Raw genomic sequence first — 4,291 nt, forward strand, 5'->3', positions numbered from 1 at the left:
CACCAGTGAGGAAGGCCCTGGGTGACGGGGGGGGGGGGAGGCGATGTCACAGAAGGCAGAGCAAGGAGACGCATCAGGAAGGGGCAGGGGAGAATCGTGTCTGAAGACAGGACAGGCCCCAGGGGATTCGAGGAAGGCGCAGGGGGCACAGTCGGCTGCATGTGGTGCAGGAGAGAGAGGAGGTGGTGAAAGAAGGGTCAGGCTGGGAGGGCTCTTCGTTCAAGACTTGGTTTGGCTGAAAGGACACGCAGCCCCTGAGAGCCGGCCTCTGCCCATCTGCCCGGAAGCAGCGTGCCTCCACAGTGCACACGCGTGCACACACAGCCTGTGTGCAGGGAGGGGGAGGCTTCACGACCAGGGAGAGCCCTGATCCAACCAGAACAGCAAGGGGCAAAGGGGATGAGAGGTTGGAGACGGAGGGAGGAGAAGGGAAAGGCGTCGGTCCACCGATTGAGAAGGTCTGATGTACAGAAGAGATGAGTGAGGCCCGGATGAGCAGGGGCGAGGCAGAGGTTCATGCTTCTGAGCAGGGGCTGGAGGGGAGGGGAGAGGAAGGGTAAGGAGGAAACAGTGGTGAAGCTTTGTGCCCTCACGCAGGCTCAGCGGCTGACGTGCCCACCCCTCCACCTCACATTCCGAAGGGAGAAGAGAGTCAGGCCACCATTGCTCACATGAGGACATGCAGCGGGAGGGGTGGAGGGGGAAGGGAGGACCTCGCATCCCCGTGGCCCCAGACCAGTGGGGAAGTTGCTGGTTCAGGACAGGCCGCTGAGGAGGGAGAGCAAGGATTTGCAGGTGACAGGGGCCAGAGGGGTTGTCAGCCTTGCAGGGAGGGGCATCGCAGGGCAGAGGGGGGAGGGAAGGGGAGGCAAAAGAGGCAGGGGAGGAGAGGCTTGTGGCCAATGACCATCAAGGAGATCTTGGCGTGGGCATTTGGCTTCGAGGACACTCACTGAACCACCTGTGTTACTGTCACATCAATGTGACAAGTGGCCTGGGGCGCCCCCAGCCCGGCGGGAGCCCAGACACAGCACAGATCCTCACCACCTCTTGCGGCTGAGGCTATCAAGCCAGAACGCACCTGCTGAGGACACGCAGGGGAGGGTCTCCTTCCACGAGGCTGGCAAGGCTCCTGGTGCCGGGCCCCACTGAGCAGGTGTTGAAGATAAATAGGATGATGCCAGGTGGCCATCAAGGGAAACAGCCTTTCAGACAGCGGCGTGGCATGGCGTGGTCAGCTTGGGGTGACAGAGTGGTTCAAAACACAAACACGGGGACCAGACCATGTGTCTTTGAACCCCATCTCCTACTTATTGCTGTGTGGCCTTGGCCAAGTGACTTGACCTATCTGAGCCTCAGTTTCCTCGTGAGGATGGTAATGAGGCCTACTCACTGGGATGTTGTAAGGTTTCAATGGACTTTCACATGTGATGTGCTCCCGGTGAGTGTAGATGGCTATTTTTATTGCCGAGTGTGGACCGTGAGTAAGTGTAGCGGGAGCAGGACCAGGTGGGAGCCGGAGGCCGGCTCGTATCTGACGTCCAGCCCTGGGCCTCGTTTGGGGGGCTCACTACTGAGCGCGTGGTGGATGGAAGCATTGTTCAGAGAACCCAGCTCAAAACAGAGAACAGCATTCGTGTATCTGGACCAAAAAGTCATTACCCGACGCGAGGGTCTGGATCTCATGAAGGTGCTTCTAACGGTCTAAGTCTGGGATGTACGATGGGCCAGTGAGCACATCCTGAAGACACAGGGCAAAGTGGCGTTTGGCCGTGACTCCTGGGAAGGCGCCGTGTCCCGCATGCTAAGAAAGGAAGGGAGCTGGGTGTTTAAAAAAAAAAAAAAAGAAAGAAATCCAAGCTGCCTGCATAGGGAGATTGAAGACTAAGACCCCCTAAAGAGAGAAAAATATCATTGAAAATTAGGAGGGCTTTGGAGCGTTGGCTAAGATCACATGGGGCAAATCACTTCCTTTGATGTTTCTCATGTACCTAAGCAGGGAGAAAGTTAATGGCTTGACCCAACACTGCAAATTGTTGCTCCTTTATCTCTGGGTCATTTTTGAGTGAGTTGAAAATTCTGCTAACGGCAAATAGTAGGCACCCTTCCTCTCACTGAGCATGAGAGTGGCCCTCACTTGTATGAAAACACACGGATCCGCGTGCGGCAGCCAATGTTGGCAAAGGCGCCGGATGACATGCCCCTCTGAGGCTTTGAGGACACAAGACACACAGACTGATTAGCTAGTGCCTGGAGCTTGGTGGGTGTGCGGTAAAAGGAAGACTCCCTTTCTATAGGGAGTGTCTCTGTCCGCCCCTGCTACTCAAAGTGTGGTCCGCGACCAGCGGCGGCGACATCCCCTGGGAGCTGTGAGAAATGCAGACTCCGGGGCTGCCCCAGACCTACTGAATCGGATTCTGCCTTTAACAAGATTCCCAGGTGGTTTCCGTGCAGCTTAGAGTTGCTCAGTTTTGGTTAGTCGTAAACAGAGGGCCATGGCTGGGAGCAGAGGGGAGAAGGTCCTGTCTCCATCTGCCCGGACACTGTAACCAGACGCCACAGAAGGGGCTGGATGACTTGGCTGGAGGTGAGGGCGCTTCAGGGCTTACCAGCCAGGGGTGCCCGAGGTGGTTAGAAGTTCACCAATCCTACCAGATCAGGGACCCACGCCTCCTTCTCATGTTCTCATGCCTTCCTGCCCTCCTTGCCTCAGCCCGTCGCCCTGACTCAGCCCCCTCCTCCGTCACAAGGTGACATAGACTTCAGAGGGCAGGGCCCGCACCCTCCCTGCTCTGGGCTCAGCCCCGGAGTCAATGGCAAGTCCTAACACTCGGGCTTCAGCTTCTTCATCTGTCCTCTGGGCAGCTTGGAGCGGTGCTGCCTCCAGGCTTTGCCTTGAGGGTCCCGTGTCACCCTGAAGGTAGACATGCTCAGCCAGACTCCCCCTGTGTCGCTCAGTGATGCTCCCCCTCTCTGCATTTCGGTGCCTTCGTAAAAGACACTCAGACTTCAGAGAACGCCTCTTCTCTGCAACAGAATTTCCTGGAGTTGGGTCATCAGGGTTTGATGCCTGAGCAAGGGGAGGGGTTCCTTATAGCAAGCCCAGAGGCAACAGGGCATCGGGAAAAGCCAGGTTTTGTGGCTTCCTGCTTCCCTTCAACAGTTATTTACTGGTTGAGTACCTATCAGCTGCCAGGCACAGGTCTGGCTACTGCAGCTGGGCAGTGAGCAAAGTCCCTGCTTTCATGGAGAACATGTTCCTATAACCCAGGGAGGGACACTCACAACACATCAATACCAATGATATCAGAAAGGGTTAAGATGACATAAAAGGCTCTGTGCAGAGAGCAGCACGTACAAAGGTCCTGGGGTGGTAACAGGGCCCCTGCTTGAGGTCTATAAGCCGTAGCTTTCAAAACTAGCACCTACTGTGTGTAGGACTTTAAAAAATCCGACACAGTACTTGTAATGAACATCATCCAAACACCAGTTTGTAGAGAATGCTCCGATTTGTAACTCTTCAACCCAGTTTAGTAAGTAGATGGGGAAACAGAGGCCCAGCGACCACGGCAGCTGGAAGGAGGCCAGCCCCCAGGAACGGCGGCCCTTCCGCTCGTGGCCAGCTCTGAGTTCACGTCCAATGTTCTGCTCTCCACACTGGACTAACTCCCTGAGTTTCCTGCTTGCTTTTTTGCAATTGTCTGTTCTAATTTGATAGGGTCTTTGGAAATTTGACATTAAAAAAATAATACTGAAAACTCCACGTGTTTTTTTCCCCAAAGAGAAAGAGCATTAAGGCCCGAGCATTTCAAACATGCATCACACTGATTTTTTTTTTTCAAACCTAAAATGCAGCATGTTGGTCATAGGTGCAATGGAATGGGGCTAGGAGGACAGGATCTCGGGTCAGACAGGTTTGGATTCAAACCCAGCCCCCACTGACAGTGTAACCCGAGCCTCGGTGTCTTCACCTGTAGAATGGGGACAGTGAGAGCTGCGTGTCGAGCCGGGGTCAGTGGAGAATGTATATGCAGCGCTGGGAAGAGTATCTGCTGCAAACTAAATGCTGAACACGTATGAGTTACTAGATGCCCCCCTCGACCTTCCCCACCCGGACGACCTTCGCTATGGACTCTGTGACATCAGAGCAACAATAACCCCTGACAGTCACTCATTCGACACATGCTGACCGGGCACGTGTTGGATGCCGGGCTCTGTTCGAGAACATGGAGAAGGGAGAAGAAGAAGCCTGGCAATGATAGGAGGGAGGCTTGGGGGGGGGGGGGGGGGG

General features: G+C 55.2%; 1 protein-coding gene across 1 annotated transcript in view; it reads left to right on the forward strand.

The window, feature by feature from the left end:
* Positions 1–4,291, forward strand: part of JAKMIP1 (janus kinase and microtubule interacting protein 1) — a 99,708-nt gene that overhangs the window by 88,612 nt on the left and 6,805 nt on the right. The gene's annotated exons all lie outside the window — the stretch shown is intronic.

Source organism: Crocuta crocuta, unplaced genomic scaffold (genome assembly GCF_008692635.1).
Source record: "Crocuta crocuta isolate KB4526 unplaced genomic scaffold, BGI_CrCroc_1.0 scaffold179, whole genome shotgun sequence".
Taxonomy (NCBI): domain Eukaryota; kingdom Metazoa; phylum Chordata; class Mammalia; order Carnivora; family Hyaenidae; genus Crocuta; species Crocuta crocuta.